Source organism: Oxyura jamaicensis, chromosome 4, assembly GCF_011077185.1.
Source record: "Oxyura jamaicensis isolate SHBP4307 breed ruddy duck chromosome 4, BPBGC_Ojam_1.0, whole genome shotgun sequence".
Lineage (NCBI taxonomy): Eukaryota > Metazoa > Chordata > Aves > Anseriformes > Anatidae > Oxyura > Oxyura jamaicensis.
This window is the reverse complement of record NC_048896.1, coordinates 41,968,580-41,992,691: the sequence shown is the minus strand read 5'-3', so window position 1 is coordinate 41,992,691 and position 24,112 is coordinate 41,968,580. Positions and strand designations below refer to the sequence as shown.

The 24,112-nt window shown below is 37.6% G+C and overlaps 1 long non-coding RNA gene across 3 annotated transcripts in view; it reads right to left on the bottom strand.

The window, feature by feature from the left end:
• LOC118166538 overlaps positions 1–24,112 on the bottom strand; it is a 360,867-nt gene that overhangs the window by 41,581 nt on the left and 295,174 nt on the right. For all 3 annotated transcript variants that reach the window (XR_004750563.1, XR_004750562.1, XR_004750561.1), the window contains one exon: positions 15,495–15,615. This is a non-coding gene — a long non-coding RNA (uncharacterized LOC118166538). The remainder of the gene's footprint in view (positions 1–15,494; positions 15,616–24,112) is intronic.

Here is a 24,112-nt window from a genome sequence, read left to right as displayed (position 1 = left end):
TTTTTGTTATCTTTAACAGCAGTAGCCAGATTGAGCTCCAGATGAGCTTTGGCTTTTCTAATTTTGTCCCTGCACAGCCTCGCGATATCCTTATAGTCCTCCCTAGTGGCCTGCCCACTTTTCCAAAGATTATAAACCCTCTTTTTTCTTCTAAGCTCAAGCCACAATTCTCTGTTCAGCCAGGCTGGTCTTCTTCCCCGCCAGCTCGTCTTTGGGCACGTGGGGACAGACCGTTCCTGCGCCATTAAGATTTCCCTCTTGAAGAGCGCCCAGCCTTCCTGGACTCCTCTGTCCTTCAGAACCGCCTCCCAAGGGACTCTACCAACCAGTGTCCTGAGCAGCACAAAGTCAGCCCTCCGAAAGTCCACTACAGTGGTTTTACTGGTCCCCTTCCTGGCCTTGCCAAGAATAGAGAACTCCACCATTTCATGGTCACTCTGCCCAAGACAGCTCCCGACAATCACATCCTCCACCAGTCCTTCTCTGTTTGTGAAGAGAAGGTCTAGCGGGGCGCCACCCCTGGTAGGCTCACTAACCAGCTGTGTCAGGAAGCTATCTTCCACGCTCTCCAGAAACCTCCTAGACTGCTTCCTCTGGGCTGTGTTGTGCTTCCAGGATATGTCAGGGAAGTTGAAGTCCCCCACGAGAACCAGCGCTGACGATTTCGCAACTTCTGTCAGCTGCCTGTAGAACTCCTCATCCGTCTCCTCGTCCTGGTTCGGCGGTCTGTAACAGACCCCCACCAGGACGCTAGCCTTGTTGGCCCCGCCGATCCTAACCCAAAGGGACTCGACTTTGTCATGCCCAGCCTCGAGTTCTACAACATCGAAAGACTCTCTAATATAGAGAGCCACTCCACCACCCCTTCTGTGCTGCCTGTCCCTTCTGAAGAGTTTATAGCCAGTCATTGCAGCACTCCAGTCATGAGAGTGGTCCCACCACATCTCCGTGATGGCAACCAAGTCGTAGCCTGCCTGATGCACGATGGCTTCCAGCTCCTCCTGTTTGTTACCCATGCTGGGTGCATTGGTGTAGATGCACTTCAGCTGGGCCATTGCCTTATCCCCCGGCCTTGCTATTGTTCCCCCTGGCACAGCTCCAGCAAACCTTGCTTCAGCCCCATCCCCCTTCTTAATGTGAAAGCACATATCCATTTGCAATTAAATAACACATGAGGACAGTATAAGAATTAACATGAAGAGGAGGACCATGAGACATAGAGAAGGAGAACTTTTGAGACAATATATAGTTTTAGAAATATTTAGAAAAAACATTCAATATTCTTATACATAAGCACCCATAAAATATTACAATTAGATGGCAACGAATGGACTGTATTATTCTTATTGGAAATTCTGGATAGCAGCCATATCAGAGGAATGCACCAGAGGGAGAGATCATCACACAAAGATTTTGGGATTAACTGTCTTCCTTTGCAAACACAGAATTCTGAATTTTCCATTTTGCCTCACTTCTTTGAATAAAGTTAAGCTCACTTAGTGGATGACACCAGACTCCTCTATATTCATACGAGTTCTGGTTCTTAGTCTTAAATTCAGGTACTTCATTCTGATCTCCTTAATGTGAAGAGTGCCTTAATCTCTTATGAAAGCTTTTCCTAATATTAAACTAAGTGAAAGTATTGTGAAGGCTTAGCAGTACATTCTCCCTAAAGATGAAAATCCAAAGTAAGCCAACTTAATTAAGAATTAACTCTCTTTAAATCACAGGCTGAATTGTTCATTTCTGCTTCAGTCACTAATCAATTATTTGTGGCATGAAATGATTTACAGGGGCAAATTAATTAAGGTGACAAAAGTGATTCCATATCTTGTCAGAGATATTCCATCCTATTTTTAAAATTGCATGTATTAATAAAAAGTTTTGCCCCCTGACAAGACTACGTTATGACTTTGTTATTTCTTCACATAGATGCGTACTACCATTTCATTCTATTACAGCAACTCTTCTTTTCCTACTCAAAGGGATAATCATCAAAATTGCATTTTAAAAGAATACATTAACTCCTTAGGAATTGTCTGAAAGTCTTCTGAATTCATCTGCTGAAACATTACTGGGTTCTTTCAAGTGCCTTACATCAAGACTGTGAATATAAATAATCTCCCAATTAATTAACATTGTTACTGCCCTTCAATGAAAAGAACTCAACCCAAATGTTGAATATTTTCTTTATGGTGAATGAAAGATTGTTCTATTTAAGCAGCTGAATACACAAAGAAGGCTACACAATTATGCTGGAACATTTCCATTTCTGAATATTAGTTTTAAAATATTTTGAAATGAGCTTCTGGATCCAGCAGATAGAGGTCATAACAGCTGCCAATATTTTTTTTATTTTTTAAAACTTGTTGCTAACTAAAGTAAAAACTGAAATATACTAGGAAATAAGTCTTCTTGACAAAAGGGAAAAGAATAAAAACAGAAGTTGTTGTTTCCCTCCCAGTCAGCTATGAAGACTGGGTAAACAGGATTAGTCAGCAAGCTTCTCTCAAAAAAATATTTTAATGGATTCTGGATATCAGTATAATAGGAGATTGTGGTCTTCAACTGAGACTTAAGAAACAGTCCTTTAAGAGGATCTACAGCTTTCCTCTCCTAATACATTTTGAATTATCTACCATATTGCACAAATCTGATTTATTAGAAAGCAAACAAGATTGCTTTAGGAAACATTTTAATCTCTTTTGGTGATGAGGATTCTCTGTTTATTCTCTGTTTATAAGCTACAGGATGAGTAGCTGATATATTTTAACAAGTGACTCATGTAAATCCCAAGGAATCCTTTTCTATATACTACTGGATAAATATTTTTAAATGTTCAAAAAAGTTCTTCATTTTAAACACACGTACCTTTTAATAAGTTATGGAAAATAATAATATAGAATACTAGGTATGATGCAGAGAGGTTCAAAGAACAACAGATACAAAAACGCGTAATAAAATCTAAGGGGCTACATCTGTATTTAGGTTATCAATAAATTTATTATAATGTTGCCATATGATTTAGGAATATAAATTGTACTGAAATTAACTAACATATCACTTGAAGCATTGCTTTTCAGCCAGTGCCCTACAGACTCTTTGATGATCATGAGTCCCATGGAAGGCTTACTTACAAAAAACAAATATTTGTCTGTAGATTAAGATTTGCTTCAGAGAAAATCTGCAAGAAAAACAGATGTTAATAGGGAAATGCAATGAAGATATGTTACAAATGACTAAATTGGCCAGTTGTTTGGTTGTCTCAGATGACAATGACCTGTATTTTTCCGAAGCTAACTTTACTATGGCACTTACACCATAAAACTGGATTTTAGGCCAACAACTTGCATAGAATTCCAGGCAATCATCTACTCTGAAGATCCCATTGTTCTTAGGAGCTGTGGCTAAAAGTGTCCACAAACACAACTTAGGAAGGAAAACAGCAAAAATTAATACTGAAGTTTCACATCCTTATTCATGTTTTGTCCTCACCATTGAATTTATTTTCTTCACTTCAGTATATTTGCTAAAATTCATTCTGCTCAGAAAAAATAATAAAATAAAATAAAAATAAAATTAACTGCAAAAGACAGTTGCATAAAAAACAGTTTAGGAAAGAAAAAAAAAAAAAAAAAAGGAGGGCGAAATCCTGAATCTGCTTAAGTTAATTATAATATTTTCCTGGGGAAGTGGGTAGGAGTAATTCTGATGTTCACTGCCTATGGAGCCAGCCTTTGGTGTATCCAACAATTGCTTCCGGTAGGAAGACTAACATTATACCTAGAACTCTGCTAGAGTGTGTGGAGGCAGTGAAGTAGCATTGGATTCAGCCAGTTCTTAATATTCTTAATTTAGCACCCAAAAGCCCTACACATGCAGATCATCGTTTTATATAGAATTTCCTTATAACTCACTCATAGTAGCAGACTTCTGTTCTTTTGATTACTTTAAACTGGTTCAGATTAAAAAAAAAAAAAAAAAAAAAAAGGCCGCCAGAATTGCTTTATAAAAATATTTCAAAGCTGACAAGTCTACTCAAAGCAGTTAGTGAATGTCAAGGTTGTCATGTGATTTGGTTTAAGTCTTAAAAATGATTGTAAGCACCTAAATATTTTCTTCCATATACAATAAGTTATTTGAAAATGTAGTATTAAAATATAAACCTTTATTTTTATTATTAGCTGTATAAGTTCAGTATTTATGCTTGCTTCAAGTGAAATCAACTGAAATTTTGTTTCTCATTTCACAGAGACCTGGATTGAAACAACGTATGTTGATGTAGGAAATGAGAGTAGCCAAGTTTCCAAATGTGATTGAACATGTGTAATAAAACAAAATACCATCATTCATATTAGTCGTCATGATAAAAAATAGTTTTCATAGAATCTACAAGTTATACAAATGAATTACAACCATTTAATAGCAAAATATTTTAAAAGTCATTATGGTAACTTAAAAATAACTGCTATGCCAAATTTTAATAAGTTAATGACAGGTTTATTAGCTTTAAAATGTGCATAATTTACAGGAATGTTTTATTAGCATTGAGGTGACATTTTATATTTTATTCAGATTAAAATTGTGTAAATAGGCCTTTTGAAATGTTCACATAGTACATTAAAATAAACTATTCTGGAATTAATTATTTAGCTTCTCATGAGAGTTATCCTTATTCACATAGGAAGTCCCATTGTCTAATGGCATTTCTCATGCATAATCAGATGACAATGTGACAAGTATTAGAATTGTTCATGTGAAAAATACCAATTCCATCATTCTTTGTTAAAATATTTACTGATAATGGTTCTTTTCTTGCGACTAGCTATTTCATTGTTAAGTGCCATACAGCAGACAGTGGGAAATTCATGATCACTGTGGGTGATCAGTTCCTTGCCTAACACATGACTGTAATTAAACAAAATCCTGTAGAGACAACATGAATGTGAAAATATCTGTGCCCTTGCACATCTTCCCTTTTAACTGTGTGTCAGTTGGAGAAAAATTAATGCTTGGAAGCAATCTTTTGCAACTTACAAAAGTTTGCAATACGTAGCCAATGACTGTTGAAATGAATTGGATACATCATACATAAATATCCATTTTCAGTAAGTTTTGTGTTAACTGTGCATAGCACAATTTAATCTGTAAATTCAGCTGTGATGTTGCAATTAATTTATCCATTCTAGTTACATGTAAACATCAGACACAAATAAAGAAGTTTCCCAACTTCCAATAGCTATGCCTTGTAAGAAAGAAAGAACGAACCACCAACAATATTTGCTTCCTAACTGAACTTAAAATGAAAGTATAATTTTGATAACACACTGAAATTAAAGAATAAGGGCTGGGAATATAAAATAGCCAAAAGGAAAATGCTGTAGGTAATGTTAATTTCCATTAAGACACTATAGCCAACTAATTTCTGATAGATGTCCCTGTTCCACATACTGCAGGCAGAACTGGTGAATACCTGTTGAAGGCAACAGGTGTCTTCCTATCTGCAGTGGATGTATTTTGGATCAGATAGCAATGGGCACTGAGAACTAAATGCTGTCAAGAGTGAGAAGAGACCAAGCACCTAGTTTTCTATTCAAAAGACATGGGGAAGAATTACAATATTTCCAAAGAATAGAAGACCAGTGAAAGGTAATGAGCTTTCATCAACACTGTAGCACTGGTAGCAACAGCTCTCTACTCCTTTCTAAAGAGAGGAGGGTAGTTTGCAGTGATAACCAGACCTCATGCTGTAGATATTGTCCAAGACACGTCAGGGGGGAATACAGGAACACAAAGTGTCAACTATGTGTGTAATTTGGCCAGCCCCCCTGCCCAAATCTTTTCTAACATAGTAATGCCCAAGAAGCTCAGCATTGACAGTGGTTAAGACCAAAACCCATCTCTAGCCTTGGGAAGATTTGTTGGGAGTTGTTCCATTACCTAAGGCATTTTTCCCCAGGGTCTGTGCTTAGACCTTCCCACTCTGGACCATGCTGAGGTAGCTGAACAGTCACAGAGTTTTCCTGCCTCAAGTAAATCCCCAGGAATCAGGTCTGGTTTCCATACCTGAGTCTCTTTCCGGTCCCCCCCCCCAGCAGTGACAGAAACTGTTCTTTTCCTGGTGGGGTGACTCCCTGCTGCCTTCACCCCTCCACACTTGTGCCAGGCACTATGTGGGGCAGCCCAGAAAGGGATAATGCCTAAAAAACTGAGACTCAACTTCACATCCCCTCCCTTATGCCCCAGCAAGTGCAGAGCCTCACCCACACCAGGCATGCTGCAGAGGATCTGCCAGGTCACTGCAGAGCATTTACCAATTCCTCAGCCCATTTCTGCCTGGATGCATGGACCCAAAGGTTGAGCTGTTGTCTTCAGAATTAGCAGATCCCAAAGCAGCTACAGTAGCACCTTGCATCATTTTGCAAACTAGGAGACCCGGGTTAAACCACAGTCCTCTGGCCCTTCCCCAGCAGATCCCACCAGGGCAATGCCCTTCCCTCCATGATGTTGGACTAAAGGAGTAGTACTTTGTCTCAGTCCCTGCAGGACAAATGTTACAAATGTCAAGAAGTGATCCTTACACCCCCAACCCACAGTGACATGATCCCTTTCTCCACAAGCACACACTTGCTAAAGCAAAGGAGGAGTCACTGAAGATGATAGACTTCTCAGACAGGGAAAAATAAAGACCGCAGTCTACCACCAGGGTTTGATTCAGAGAGCTTAGGCAGCACTTGGATTGGGGCTTGCTTCCCCTGCATCCCTCTTTCTGAATTTTATACTACAAAAGGAGGGAGAAGAAAGCAAGAGAGGGACAGAGAGAGAACCCTTAGCATGCAGCAGCTATAGCAACTACACTCTGCCCAGCTTAATCCAATTCTGCAAGGAGCCTGTCAGAAAGGTTCAAGCAGTAGGAATGATTCACAGCTCAATTCAGCACAATTTGCAAAACACCTTCTCACCCTGCCCCAACAAATACAGCAGGGTGCGTACTGATGGGGAAACACTAGCTCTGTCCTATAGCAGCTGCCTCTTACTGGGGGCATGCAGCATGGAGGTATTTCCACCCCCTTCATTATTTGTTTATATATATATATCTTCAGACTTCTTGCTCTCATTCTCTATGTATGTTGCTCAGGCAAAGATTCATTCAAATCATATCCATGAAATTCCTGAGAGTACAGAAAAGCACTAACTAAAAAGATAGTGAAAAAAACAGAGCTGCTTCTTCTACAAAGTGAAAACTTGGGCATGAGTCATATATTTGTAAATTCTGTGCCTGGTACAGAATAACTAAATAGAAAAAATAAATGTATAGTTTAACAAATTAGATGGAAAAATGGAAAGGCAGGGAAGGGGCGGGAACTTCTTCTAGATGATCACCATTTAATCTATTGCTGAAGACAATAAAGACAACGTTAAACTCTGCTATATGAAGACACTAAGTCATACTCCCATCCTATTTACAACAGCATAAATCAACAGTAACTGTAAACCAGATTTCTACCCATGTTGTGACAACCAAATTTGGCTCACTGGGCTTTTACACACATGCTCATTTCGTCAGAAACTAATTCAAGAAAATATAGTATTCCTCTCACAGAGAAGTGATTGATTAGATAGCCCCATAGTATCTTCTGGCTCTGTCATGGTGCTGTTGTGCTGTTTGCTTTTCGATTTAAGCAGCTTCTTAGCAGAGACCTATGAGTGTCATTTGCTGCTACCAACACAGACAGCTGGAAATGTCCCCTGAATAATAGAGAGATTTCAGTCACCAGAAAGAGTGAAGTAGCAATTCAAGATTAATGTGTAACTAAGTGAGAAGAGGCTTGCAATTAATCAGATGCTTCAGTAATTCCTAAATGCTTTCTTTGATTCTGCTTTCCTCAAGAATATGTAAATGAAACTTTAAAATTACGCTTTATTTTTTTCTTTGTAATGAAGATAAAAAAATCTGCTGATAAAACATGAGAGAAATTTGAATGGAAAATAAAAATGCAGCTTAAGGTTGGTGATATTAGCTGTTTGCTATGTCACCATCTATTTATTAGCCTGGTAGCTACCACTGATCAGACTAAAGAAGAAAACAGTTAAAAAAAAGTTTGTGAATCTTCATTCATTCTTGATTTTGACAAGGACTCGTGTAAATCAATGTTCAGTAACTTCATCTAGCATCTATGGCAGGACTATATGCAGTCTTATGGGAGTAAGATTAGAAAACTTGTAGAATTACTTTGCAGGCTTCATTTACCTTAAACTAGATGCAAGTTCATGTATTGTAAAGACAACATACTTGACAAGAAGCGGATACTGAAGAACTGCAAATTGTCTACTATGCAATAGAAAAAAACTTCTGTGAAAATAGTGTCTAGCAAAAACTGGAACATACTAATCTGGTGAAAGCCAATTCAAACATTCACAGATGTTCCACTAAAAATGGTTTAGGTTACCTATCTAACCATTATTGAAGTGGCATGACTATGAGAATTCCTTGAGCCAAAACCCATAAAGTAAAAACTGATAATTGCTTATTTGCCTTAGAATATTTCAGTAGGACCTGCCACAATATTTAAAAAGCCTGCATTTTTTTCTGTTATTGTCTCTGGGACAACAAGGAAACCCAAATCTCTAAAACAGCCTTGACAAGAGATGCTTATCTGAAAGACCTGCTATTCTAGCTCCTGACTAAATTAATTTTTGGTGTATAAGAGCATTTAACAGTGAACCAATATAATATTAACCATGCTAAGGATTACCTGCCAGAGAATCAAATACTTTTGCTTGTTTATTTTGCTATCCAAACACTTGAATATTGCCTGTGGCTAAACAGAGAAGCTTCCTCATTGCTCTGGATGGAACAAAATGGTTGTATCAAGGAGCAATCTTTTGTGCTGCCAATATCTTAAACACTCTTCTACACAGTTATAGCATATTACCTGGTAAACACATGGTCTTAAGGACCTAGACCAGACACTAATCAGTTTTAATCCAGTGCATATACTTTTCTATAACCTTGAGAAGCTTACGTAATGCCCACTGTCCAAAAAGCCATTCTGTTTAAGATCTAATTTCTTCTTTAGTATCTCCCAAGTTCTTCCAATATATTCATATTTGTCTGTAATGTTCAATGCCAGATATGCATGCACACACACAAGAAAAAAAAGAAAAAAGAAAACCCTCGCCTTGCCCCTTGTCTTGTGCAGTATGTAATATTTTGATTCTCTTGATGGGACACACATAGCATGAAAGGCTTAAGCAGATAAAGAACTTCACAAGTTAGGGAACAAAATGTAACTAATTTCTGCAGATGATATGTAATTCAAGTGAAAAGACAATTACTTTTTAGTGAGTTTCTCTGTGTGTCTTTAGAAGCAGAACAGAAGAAGTCTTCCATTGTGGAATCTGGATCTTCTTTCTTATCATATTGCTACCTCAGGCATATTTTCCCACTCAGGAAAGTTACTTTGTCATTATAAGCTCTTGGAAAATGGAATTAAGATGAGAAAACATGTATTATCAAATCCATTATAGTCTTAATGGAATTTTCCAACTGCCAGCCAGAGAACGGCAGTATTTTTTTCCTGGTCTGCGTTATCATCTACCAACTGATTTTAACATATAAAATATGCTGCAAGAAATGAACAAGAAATAGAGAAACAAATATAATAATAATATATAACTATGTAAGCGCCACATCTGATGTAAACTGATATGTCTTTAATAAAGTAAATGCAACTACAACAATTTTTAGCGCTGAAGTTCTGTCAAGTCTTGACATTATTTCCGACTAGGAATTTTCTACAGCCATCTACAATCAGGGTACTTTAGGACTTTCTATGGAGAAAACTGCTTATAAGAGGAGCATTCCTTTTGTACTTCACTGAACATCCAGCTATAATTAATGTTATACTGCACTGTTTCACTGACATTTGTTATTGATAGTATATGCAACATGAAGCAGTAAGTGGCAACTATATCTGAGTAGGAATAGACAGCAAAAGCAGCACATTATTTGTTGATTTGCAGTCATCAGCATACGTTCAGATGACAAGAAAATTGAAAGGACTTTTCCAGTTAGGAGGATTTAAGTTCATTTAAAGTGGTAGCAAATAAAACATGTTTGCATTTCTGTTTTGCTTCTTTTTTAAGATCATTATGCATGGAATTTTTATCTATTTTAAAAGAGGATGGGGGTGATGACACTGTAAGTCAACCTTGATAGTGATAATTTTAAAAGACAAAAATCAGTTTAATTGTATTGTTTGTATGGAGATCAGCTATAGATTTCAGATATCACTCATGACCTTTTGTCAGTCAGTTCAGTGAAAAAAATCCCTATGTAGGTTGTGTCTGTATGCAACTATGGAACTGATAGTCAAATGTCTCTGTTCAGTTCTGAACTGAAGAGACATAGGTCAGTTACCCACAGATGCACACAGTAACTGGTTTAGTCAAGCTTATGCTACGTAGTGAAATGACCCAGAATTGTTGTTGAGGAAATCATTGATTTTCTGAGTTAGTTTTTATTGGACAAGTAGGATGCCTGTTTAGTATATTGTGTTGGTGTCATGTTAGATGGCTTCTCTTTTTCTAGTTTCAAAGTCAAGGGATAATAGGCATAAAATAATAATGAACAGCATATCTGTCTTTCAAGATGTAATATTTTGGTTCATCACTACCACCATTTTTTTTCAAAATTGTGAAAAAGATACTTTAAAAATATGCTTAAAGTCACCTTTGGAAGTTAAGCCCTTCTCATTTACTCATGACGAAGGTGAACACAACTAGATAAACAATAGAATTACAGCTGTCAAGCATGTGGTCTAACATGACAGATACATGGACATATGGGTTTTTCCTCATAATTGCATAAAGCAAGCAGAACCACAGTGTCATGATAAGAAGCTAAAACCTCCATATCCATAAACAGACCCAAATTTAATCAAAATCCCAGATTCTTCCTCAAAATTCACTACTTGTTTAGAGCTGGCTATCAAAAGCTGATTCAGTGACATGAATAAGCAGTTCTATTGATCTGTAAAAATTACTGACTGAATGATTCATGTAACAATATTGTACAGTTATTGCTTTAGGTTCAGACATCATAGAGAATGAGATTCTTGCTAATATAGCATGACAGGTATAGCCACATATCTACCACCCCAATCCTGCCTGGAAAATAAACAAATCAACCAAACAAAAACAAATCAAACAAAACAAAACAACAACAAACTTCTCTTCCAATAGGTGCAACTTGTCTAGGACTCCTAACATTAGTAGTGTAATGCAAACAAACCAAACAAAACAAATAGCATACATTTCTGGCAAGAACATATCCTAAGAAATATCAAAACTCTAACACTCAAAATTTCCATAACTGAACTACAAGAAAAGAGTAATAAATTCTGATTGTTTAAACAAAAGTAGGAAATCAACCCCATATACAGACCTTAACCTGTTCAACTTCACTTTGGAGAAGTGAAGAATCAGGAACTGTGTCCGTTCTAGACACTCTTCCCTTCTGCTTCTCTTCAGGATGCCACATAATTCAGGATTAGGAACTGCAAAAGGCAATGGCCATCACATTCACACTGACTTCAGCTACATTGGCACTTTTTGATGGAATTTTTATTGTTGCTGATTTATTGAAAACAAAAACCTCTTTAAAAGGAAAGTGTTGATTTTGAAGGTGGGGGGGTATTATTTATTTTCCTATTTTAAAATATCTTCAGAAATGTTTCATAGTTGTCACAATTTCCCATGTCTCCCATGTTGACAATTTCTAAATAACAAGTTCCAAATTTTGGCTTGAGATGACTTTTTGCTTAGCAATGCAAATTAATAATATTATTTAGAATGGCCTTCAGAATGGCCAGCACATCAAAGTGAAATTCCAAAGTCAACGTGACACCAAAAAAAATCTCAATTATTAGCTTATTATTAGCTCAAACATTTCCAAGACTGGTGTTTCAACTGAACTTGAAGAAGGTAAAAAAAAAAAACTCCCTGGGAACATCTACAGTGGTGAGTAACTATGGGCAAAGTAACTATGGAGCTTGGTTGCCCAGAAATATTCAGCTGTAATAGAAATGTTAGTGCTGACTAGAGTGGAAAATGAATATGTATCATCAATGGGCATGACAGAAGAAGGGCTTGTATTATGCTGATGACTCCTGCAGTAGCAGGTTATCAAAATACCAGCACATCGACATGGAGCTTCTCCCAACACTCATAGAAAAAGAACACTGAAAAAACAAACAAACAAACAAACATCTCACAGAGTACTTTGATACATCACTAAAATATTGCAAGAGTATTTCCTACATCAAATGATACTACATACAGAGGGGTACATGCATCTTCAGGCTACTCCAACTAGTTCTGTCAAAACCAAACTTCACGGAGCCTCCATGGGCACCAGAAAGAATTCCCAAAAGGCTGCATGAAGGAAGCTTCAACAGCTTCCCCCTCTACATCTTGCAACAATGTGCCAATACACACAGCACTATCATATCCTCCCACATTTCCTTCCGGTACAACCTAAGGTGTGCAACCCATGTCTTCCATACTGTAGGAACACTGTAGTGGGTTATAATATGTCCCTCACTCTATATCAGACTCTCTGCACTGGGGAAAAGAAAGAAAATAGCCCATGCTGAGAGAAACAATAAGCATTTTAGTGCCATGGTAGTACTATGTGTAAACGAGAAAAGATGCAAAGCTGAGTGTTAATTAAACTTGTCTACTCCAAAGAGACTTAGATACATGTCGGTATGATTTTTTTTGTAACGCACAGTTGACATGTCAGGGATCAATCCCTGAAACTGCTGTATTTAGTCATGCTGATATAACCCCAATCTTCTGCTATGCCAGTAGTCCCCATAGCCTCCCCTTCTCTAAAGATGTAGGGCAGCTTTACACCAGCTTGCTTTCCACACAATATCAATGCATGGAAGCGAGAGCATGTTCAGATTTATCATCACGTTGATAATGTTACAAACCTCTTCTGAGTTCATTTGGAGGAATACTAGTATGAATGAGAAGCTGCAGAACTGACTTAACAGACAATGATGTTAGTGGACATTGCATAATCACAGTTTACAGGAGTGTTAGGTGAATTTTTTTCCCCATATGAGAAATATGGGTCCCAAAAAGAGAATGTCACTTTTCTGATATTAAGATAAAACCAGTGATCTCAAAGTCTTGCAGTAAAGAGCTATGTCTAGCATTGTTTAAAAATGTTTGTTTCAATTATTCTAATGCTTTTTAATTTTTAGCACAAAACAATTTTTCACTTTTTTTTTTTTGTTGTTATTGCATGATCTGAAGCTCCACAAACAGTTTCTTATTTATTTAGATTTTCAGAGATGCTGTTACAGAAAAACTACACTGCAAATATTTACATGACCTAAATACGACTTTGACTTTAGTGTTTACAAGTTCAGGTTTAGAATTCTATTTTGATCCTAGCTTTTGTATGGATTTCTATTACTTGGCTGTCCTGCAACCTGAGATCTCTAACAACTATGAGATTCTTTGCTTGCAAATTAATGCTGTTTCCATCTTTACTGATAAGGATGAAATTAATTCATAGCTTGAAGTCAGTTTTGAATGTGCTACTTCCAATACTAATAAACCTTGCCCCCTATTTAGCTTCTCCTAAGAAAGGTTCTGCACTACTGACTTCGCATTAAAAATTAAGGCTCAGAATGTTTTCTTTTTCTCTTTCCTGGATCACAGATACCTCATAAGAGTTTAGTGTGCAAAGGCTTCCAAAATAATTTTGAAATAGATCTGAAAAGGGTGGGAATGGTGAGAAAGATGTACATGGACGTGACATATTTTGCTTGTTCCTTTAACAAAAACTGTACATGTCCTAGTAAGTATAATCCCTGTCTTATCATGGTTTCTTGTGTATTTTACTGGTAGTTCATTTAGGATGAAATCTACTAGTTTAACACACACAAAATGATTTGTATCTCATATCCAGAACCAAAACTACAATCCCTGAGATGCCCAAACTCAGCTGTTTATAACTCCATAGTGTCCTACATTTCTGTTTTTGCATGTGTGTAAATGTTGCCTAGAGCATACCTCCTAAACTGGAGGTACATGTTCTCCCTCTTGAGAATACCTCATTCATAAAATCATAGAATAGCTCGGGTTGGAAGGGACCTTAAAGATCATCTAGTTCCAACCCCCCTGCCATGGGCAGGGATACTACCTACTAGATCAGGTTGCTCAGGAACTCATTCAGCCTGGTCTTGTACACCTCCATGGATGGGGCATCCACAACTCCTCTGGGCAACCTGTTGCTGTGCCTCACCACCCTCTGAGTAAAAACTTTCCTCCTAACATGTAATCTAAATCTTGCCTCTTAAAACCATTGCAGGTGATTCATCCCATCCTACAATCAGGATAACAAATCACTCCCTAGCATTTCCTCTCTCTCCTTCCACTGACTGTAAGGGAATCTGTAAGATTTTTCTCACACTAGATAGTCAGTTTAGATGACAGAAGACCACACAACTCCTGCTCTAGAAGTCCATCCAAGTCACTTTGTAGGTCTGTGTCTCAGATCCCTCTTTATAAGAGGGATCTTAATATTTCCTTGTCTCTGATTTGTTGTTCATATATAGTCATTAAAGTCTGAGGCACTCACATAGCACCTTAATGGAGTCATACAAGCCCTGTTGATTAATGTGGTTCTGGTTCTGTGATAACTGCTGGGGTTAGCTTACCTCTTGTCAAGTACCCTAGCCAAAGAGTGATCTAGGGGAACTGACATGTAAGTGGATCTTTTACATGCTCTACATGTACACCTCTAATTGACTTTTCTCTGACAGGACACAAATGAAATTAATGGACTCTAGTAATTTCCTGCCCTACTATATTGGACTGTCCTACATAATTACTCTGAACCACCTTTAGTTCAAAACACACAAGATAATTTATTAAAAGTCCTGCTGTACATTCTGAAAGGTATTCAGGTACTTTGAGAGTGGCTTCAATTCTTAAATGATGGGAATGTATTTTTTTTCCCCCCCTCAGAGTATCTTTCTCACTACATTAAAACAGACCTAAGTCTGTTTTACTCATCTCTATGTCACCTATTAATTTGAATTTTATATGTATGCATGTATGCATGGATGGTCATATTATAGTAAACTCCATAGCAGTAAATATTATCCATGTCAGGATAGTATTTTAAAAAATCATAATAGTTAAAAATGGCCTTATATCTGTGATTAGGAGAAAAACTAATTTGTTAGGTTAATGTCCAGTTACTCAGGAGACTTAAACTGTTTTTTATAACTACTGTTCTGTGCTTTATGGGTCATACATACATATACACATTGTTGGATAAAGCACTGTAATATAATCACTTAGCAAATAAGTTAATCTATGGTAGAAACTGGAAGTACTGATCAACCTAATTACACATACAGTAATTTGTCTTTTAGTGACTTGTAGTCTTGTACATCAAAACTTACCTGTTAACTCATCAATGATTATGGAAAGACTCCAATTAGTTTCCACTTGCCAGAGAAAACAGTCTATAATAAGCATGTTGACAGAATAGTTAACACTTTACCAGTAACAGGACACCATAATCTGAAGGAAAATAATAATAATAATAAGTGCTGATATTACCATAAAAAACGTAATGACAGAATCTTGCTCTGAAATATTTCCATCACCCTAAAAAGCAAAACCAAAACCATCATAGCAAATGATTAAATAAAGTGTAGAGAGAGAAATATACATTAAGGAAGACAATAGCTATATTTCACTATACTAATTTTTTCCTTTCCCTTTGTTCAACGGTTTTAATAGACATTATTAGCTGAATTTGATTTCTTTTCCACTCTGGATATGTGGCTTCAGTGAAAGAATAAGCTGACTCTTGGGGGAATTACTACATTTACTGAATAGAAGGAAAAGTTGTGATCTGAACTAAAACTATGTTATATCAGCTAGTGACACCCTGATCTTCAAAATAAAGATAAAATGGATACAACACTGCTGAAGAAATCCTTTAATGAAAATATTTTTATAGTTAATTCTTTGTCACATTCAAGCTTTAGCAATTCATAGAACTGATTTTCCATAAAATTAACATTTAGCACTTCTTTTAAAGTATTCCTGAACAAAGTTTTAAAATTCTTCCCCCCCCCCCCAAATTAAATCTGATAGTTAGGACATTCTTCCATTTTCCAGATCACTTTAATATTTATTACTTCTTTGAGTCCAGACTATTTAGTTCAGACTTCTGTGACTAATCTTAGCAAACTTTCACTTTGCTTTTAAACCATGAAAAAGTAATATTTTTTGCTTTTTTATTTGTTTTGGGAAAAATAGTATGTTTGATCAGACAGCCAAGACTGACTTGGTCATACAAGCGCATTACACTTGTTAAACTTACTTTGTGCTCTGAAGAGATGCTTTGGGAATAGGGTTAATGATTTTAGCTTTGATATATTAATTTCAAGATGTTCTCTGTCACAGAACATTTTATTTCAACAGATACTACAGTTGTTTTTTTAAGTGTCTATGAAAACTATGAATTTGTAAGTGCATTCTACTTACAACAGATGGAAACAAATACATTTCAACAAAAACAGTTTTCTAGTGTGTGCGCATGGGGGGGGACAATTTATTTAAAATAGTATTATACAGTGTAAGAGAATTAAGGAACATAAACGATTACATATACAATTACAAATTATACATATACATGATAGACATATAGAAACATGAAAAATAAATAATAGGTGACATATTTAAGAACTGAAAACAAACACTCCCTCTCTTTCTTTACATTTCCCATTTATAGCAAAAGCACCAGAAGATTACAGACATGACAGTTAATATCTATATATGTCTTAGATTAAGTACCTGAAAGGTCACAGATTGTGCTTAGTGTAGTAGTGGGTTTCCTCTAACTTCTCCTTTTATCTAAATTTCTCATCCTCTCAACAATACTCAGCTGGATCTCATCAAGCAAACATTAGAAAGTGGTAAGAAAGTGACCTCTTGAAAAAAAAAAAAAAAAAAAAAAAAAAAAGATTCCATACAGAATATTTATTTTTATCTTTCACCTTCCCTTACTGAGTATGGTTCAAAAGAATTGTTTAATAGCACGTGTTTCCTCAGGACCAAGATGAGTCTAGCAGTAATAGATAGAGTTGCTGAAATTCTGCTTTAAAAATGAGAGTTAAAATAGAAACACCAGCAATTGAAAAAAAAAAAAAAAATACCAAAATTCATAGAAGAAATGGAGAAAGAGAGAAAAAGGTAGATATGAAACATACATGTACTCACACCGCTCTAATGAGTGGAAAAAGAGGAAAAACTAACTACATTTTATTTGTTAGAGTAGACTAGAATAGTTCAGTTGGAAGAGACTGTGAGAAAAATCTCAAATAACTTTCTTCAGACAGGATTTTCTGTGAAGCTTATTTTATTCACAATTGCAATGGCGGGTGTCCTGTCAATCAGGAGCACATTCTAGTAAAGAAATCACAACCTTTTATTCCCTATTACCTGACACCTGATGACCTCCCCTGTTTCCTCATTGGCTGAGTACTACAGGTTCACAAGCTACTCAACGCTCCTCTATACCATATATGTACAATTTTTCTTTTTTTCAACCTTTTAATTTCTCCTTTCTTAAGTTTTGAGAACTTGTGATCTTTGTTTTACTCTTCTCACACTGCTCATCCTCTTTTTCTCAAGCTTCTACCTTATTTTGGAACAGTGAGGCCTTCTACTGTCCACTTATCTACTTAGCATTTCTCCTTATTATGACTACACAACTACCTTGGAATAAAGAAAAATATCTACTGCAAAAACACGACGTTGTTTCTCACAAGACCTACAAAGATCATCTACTCCATCTGCCTGACCTCTTTAGAGTTAACCAAAAGTTAAAGCATATTATGGAGGGCATCATTCAAATATCTCTTGAATACTGAAAGGCAAGCGGTATCAATTACCTCTCCAGGAAACCCATTCTAGTGTTTGACCACCTTCATGGTAAAGAAAGTTTTCCTAATGTCCAGTTTGAACCTCCCCTTGCACAGCTTTGTGCCATTCCTGTGTCTCCAATCATCAGTTACCAAGGAGAGGAGACCAGCACCTCCCTCTCCATTTCTCCTCCTCAGGAAATTGCAGAGAGCAATGAGGCCAATTCTCAACCTCTTTCTCTCCAGACTAGACAACCCAAGTGTCCTCAGCCTCCCCTCACAGAACATATATTCCATCTCTTTTTCCAGTTTTGTTGCCTCCTGTGGATGCTTTCAAATACCTTAACATCCTTTTTATTCCATGGAACCCAGAACTGCACACAATATTCAAGGTGAGGCCACTTCAATGCAAAATATCAGGATATTTAGAGGAGAATCATCTCTTGACAAGCTGGCAATGCTGTGTTTAACGCACCCTACAATGTGGTTTACCCCCTTGGCTGCCAGGGCACATTGTTGGCTCATGCTGAGCCTGCTGTCATCTAGCAACCCTAGATACATTTCTGCTGAGCTGACCACCAGACACTCATCTCCCAGTCTGACCTGTGTCGAGCTTTACTCCATCCCTGCTGCAGAAGCCAGCATTTTCCATTATTGAACTGCATGCTGTTGCTGATTGCCCAATGCTCCAATCTATCTAGATTCCTCTGCAAGACCTCTCAGCCCTCCTTGGAGTCAACAGCTCTCCACTCCTGCACCCAGCTCTCTGATCAAAATTTTACATAAGACCAGCCCTAGAACTGAGCCCTGGGGAACACTGCTGGTGGATGTCCACTAAACAGATTTAGTCCTGTTTACTACAACCCTTTGAGCTCTATCATTGAGCCAGTTCTTCACCCAGTGTAACGTGAGCCTGTTCATCTCACAGTTGAACTATTTGTCCATGATTCAGTATGCTGTGATATATCAAAGGCCTTACTGAATTATCTAAATAAATAAATAAATAAATAAAATACACTGATTTACTGATTTTTAAAATAATTTCAGAAACTTTTTGAAAAGCTATTTCTGCAAGTCTCTTAAGGTTGAAGAAATATTCATTGTGTGGAAATTTTTAATTCACCTAGATAATGGGATTATGAAATATTACATTGTCAAATGTTTAAGACAATAGATGCACTTGCAGTGAATCATCTGTGATTTAATGCAAATGTATGAGTTATTATATTCACTGAAAAAAGGCACCAGGACAAAAAATTAAGAATTATTCAGAAACTGGATAACATGCAAATCCAAAACAAAAGCAGATACCCAGAATGATTTTGTCTCTTATATGACACATTGTGAAATCTTCTAAGAAATCATAAATCATAAACAGATAATTATTCAAAAAAATGTTCAAAACAAATCTGACTTGACTGAAAACCTAGATACAGGTTACCTTGAACAGCTCTTACCAGGATGCAAGAAAGGGGTAAAAGCAAAAGAGGCAAGAAGAATGAGATTTTCCTGTCCTGGAGAAAATCAGTCACAACACATGGGGGAAGCACCCTGCAGAAAGCAATCTGCAATACATTGAAGGCATATCTGTGGATTATCACCAGTATTTCAAAGGTCTTCCCCCCACCCCCATCCTCATCCCCTTTCCAGCCCTGTCAGGTTTTCCCTATTTGAGTTTATATGGACAAATTCATTTTCTCGGTTGTGCTATTCAATAATCTTTGCTTTCCCATAAAGAAAAATCATCAATAGACCATGCAAAAGTTTAGTATCCTCCTCTTTTCATCTGCATCTGCAAATGCATTATTTGTCAGGTTAGGAGAACAGCTTGTGCTCTAGCAGCTTACTCACAAAGGCTGCTATGCTGTTGCCAGAGCTCATGACACTGGAGTTGAACGCAGCCACCGGTATGCTCAAACGTTAGCTCTCACCCAGCTCAGTGTTCTGCTCTCATGTACAGTGACCTAGCTTGAGGTGTCAGGGCTTGAGTGGGTAAGTGCCAAGTTGATTTGGGAAGAGATTCAAGGCTTGCACAAGGTAGAAAACAGATTGGAGGGATTTTGTTTGTTGCTTTGTTTAACTGTACACAGAAATTCGATAACTGGCATGTTACTGTCATTTTCAGAGAAGGCTCTTCAGTGATTACTGGTCTTTGATCCAATCTTTATTTTCATTTCCCTGAAGCTGGACAAGGATGGCTTTCCCCTCCCCAATAAGTTAGTTCTCGGTCACAGAGCATGGCAGCTGATCTCAAAACCTGCCTTCTGTTGTCTGAGAAAAGGGCAGCCTGATACATAATCTACACAGTCAGGCTTCCTGCTGTGAGAAGGATCTATTTGGATAGACAGGAAAGAGCCTTTGAATCTCTTTACTTTGTGCTGAACTTCAGGCTGGGCAGGCTGAACTCACCCAACAGTAACTCAGGGCAGCCTCAGAGTTACTTTTAATCTCAGGCATCTGTTGAAAATGCCAATGCAGCGGTCTGGACTTTCATGAATAAATAAAACACAAAATGCCTTACATACAGAAATTAACAAACTGTCTTAGAACTCAATTAAACCTGGCATTGATTTCTATGTAGTGGAAACATCAGGTTATAGATTTGTGTATAACATTTCTTAGTTTTGATGTAAATGCTTGCATTGTTTTCTCCCAAGACCTGATTTCACAGCTGAACCTACCTCAGCTGTTTCCATCTTAGACACCATGACTGAGAGGGATGTCCACTTGGACTGCTGTGCCCAGGACTCTATCCCACATGCCTCCTCACAGCAGCCTCTGGCTGCTCCATCTGCCACTTCACAGAGAAGGGCGTTAACCCGGCCATAACATTTGCAGTGAAGCAGGCAGGTCTCTGCTGCCAGGCCCCCAGCCTGTCCCCACCCCATGTCCAGTGTTGTGCCAGGCTACCTCTCTGGCAGCAATTTGTTGCTGCTGCTGCTTCTGCCATGCGGGCAGAAGTTATGAACTATCAGAAATAGTTCCAGAGGAGGCTGTGAAGAATGAGGCAAGAGAAGAGAAAGTAGTGGGAAAACTTCCTGTGATATCAGACTCATATTTAGAACTGTAAAACCACACATAGAATAATGTCTCACACATCCTTAACACTGGACTGGGGTGCAAAGTTGAAATATGGAAGACAGCACTTCATATATGAAGTCCAGAAGCCTATATTGCTGGCTGGAAAGGCTCTGAGGACTGTTTTGCTCTCCTGTATATATAGAAACTCTGAGTCTTATGATTTTGGCTTTCACAATACTTTAACCACACCACTGAAGATTAAGAGGGTTAACACAGGTGTCACCATTGGCATAATCTGAAAACAACCACACAGAGATATGTTGGAGGCATAATAAAGCCTGCAGATACTCTATTACCAGCAATGAGACATGAAATAAAAGAACACAGGCTGACTGTCCGAGCCTGGGGTGAACGTGCTGAGCAGGCTGCCAAAATTAAGAAACCAGAAAGAAAACCATATTTGTACTTGTAAGCTAAGCAAGTTTGATGTGGAAATCAGTGAACTGTATCAAAAAAAGGAACCCTTCTGAGCCCTTTTTCCTTCTGTCTCCTCCAGGAGAAAGCTGCACTTCTGGCTTTCTTAGGAAAAAGGACTGTAAGTTAGGACTGTAAATTTCTAAATGAGTCTACATAGCTCAGTCAAAACCGGAGCCTACCTTTTGAATGATGTTCTGTGTACTCAACACAGTGTAACACTCAGAGTCCTTTGTGACTGAAGGATTCCAGTTCAGAAGCCTGATTAGCAAACTTAGATGTTTTGTATATATATAGTTTACAAGCAGCCTTTTTTTTTTTTTTTTAATGCAATAAATAAAAATGTTATAGAATATGAATGATGAATATTTTGAAAGTAATAGGATTGGTTCACATATCTGCAAAGCCAAATTTTGCATCACTGAATATTAAATATAATCTATAAAATGTCAATAAAGCTTCATTTGTTCACTGTCAGATGCTACATAGCAGGAGTTTTAAACAGCCTGTTGTAACCATTTCTCTATTTTCTTGCCATTAATTTTATTTGAACATTAAATACAGCAATGTATTTTCAATATTTATTATGAAATAAATTTAACTTATTCAGATATAAAAAAAATACTCCGAACCTTGATGTTATATGTATAATGATACAACAGATAATTCAAATTCAGGTAACGAATGTAATGCCATAAAATATATATGTGTATATGTAAATATTATTGTGAGAACCATGTGTACTCTTCAGATGTAACTTTGATTTAATATGTTTCATCACTGTACGTTATTGAGCTGGATTTTCATACAGTTGCCAATTGCTGTGATATCTTCATGCCTGAAATACCTAAATGACATTTTCTCTGGGCAACAGCACGTGCAAGAACACACTGGCTTTTGTTTATTAATTTAAGTAGATAGAGACAGATTCAGCAAGTATAATGACATTATGCAGCAGTGCAGCTCCAAAAGGGATTCTCATGTACCTGGACAGAGGTATCAATTTAATCTGACTGCAACATGACTTCTATGTTACTATAACTCTGCAGCCTCCTCTTTTATGTCACTGTAATGCCACAGTAAATTTGTTCTTCCTACTTATGCAAAAACAATTGCAATACAGGCAATAATGAATATTCACATGGAGAAAAATGGACAACAAATTTACCCAGACAGCCTGATGACACAGTAATTCTAAATGAACTATGCTTGTATGCATACACCCTGACACCGACTTTTGATTATGTTTCCTCCTCACTTTCCTAAAGCAGACATCCTGAGGAAATATTCCTTTTTCAAAGATCTGGTCAGAATAAAGCAAGAGGATTCACTCCATTAAGGGACAGAGATGTCACAGCTCTGAGCAACAGCATTTAAGCACCCTTCCACTAAACATAATCTGAATACCTGAACTGACATGGTGGTTCCCTGTACTATAGAACAGAAAAATTAACAATGCTCTCAGAGGGTCTATGTTATTAGACCACGTAAAACAGAGAGGAATTCTTTAACTGGGGATCTTGACTGTACTTAAACACAAGACATATGAACAGAACTAGAGTTCTCAGCACCAAAATATGTATGGGCATCCCCCCAAACAGGCTTTCAGAACATGTGGAACTTTTATTCCATAATAATGGAATTCCATAATTCCTCTGAAGGCAAAGAAATTTTGGGAGGTCTGGAACTACTGAACATTTTGACAGATCTCAGCTCAGTCTTTCTCAGTTATCTTTCGCTTGTGGATCTTGCCTGAATTCTTGTGTCCTTCTGTCTTGTACCATCTCCTTAGGTTCCCCATATGTAAAATAAAAGGCTTTGTCAGTTAATGGTGCTGTTGCTATCTGAAAAAATGCAGTATATGCACATGCCAGGTAAGAATGGACTGGAACCAAGCTATGCTTCCCTGCAATGTTCCTAGACAAAACTGATCAGCAGTGCTGAACAGAAGCCAAAAGTCTGCTGAGGAGACAAAATTAGAAACCTCTAGTCTAAAATGTCAGGTGGACTTCAGCCTAATAATCTAAAGCTATATTTAGAAATGATTTGCACGATGTCCAGAACTCTCAGATCTAGAACAGCATTCTAAATGCATTTGTGAGGTTAAACAGAGGTGTTTGTTCTTGTCTCTGGAATTCTTCAAAGTGTAGACAAAATTTCAATTTAGCCAATCCATTAATTTCTCAGAGCAGGTTGACACACTGGTTCATCCCATGGAGAATCTGCATCCTTCTGCCAGGGTTACACAAAGCCCCCTGTTTTGCATTTCCTTTCCAGCCCCAGCCAGTGAGTGGCCAATAGCACTGCAGGACTGTAGACACTATTCCTTCTCCATCCCCTGCAGGGATGGAGTTCAGAGGAATGTTACTCTGTTCAGATAAAAAAGAGTAAGGTATTTCTTTCCTTCCTCTTCCAACTTCCACACTGGGCAGATGCAACATCTTTGGGCCCCTCGCTACAAGAAGGACATGGAGGTGCTCGAGAGAGTCCAGAGAAGGGCTACAAAGCTGGTGAAGGGTCTGGAGAACAAGTCTTATGAGGAGTGGCTGAGGGAGCTGGGACTGTTTAGCCTGGAGAAGAGGAGGCTCAGGGGTGACCTTATTGCACTCTACAGGTACCTGAAAGGAGGCTGTAGCGAGGTGGGGGTT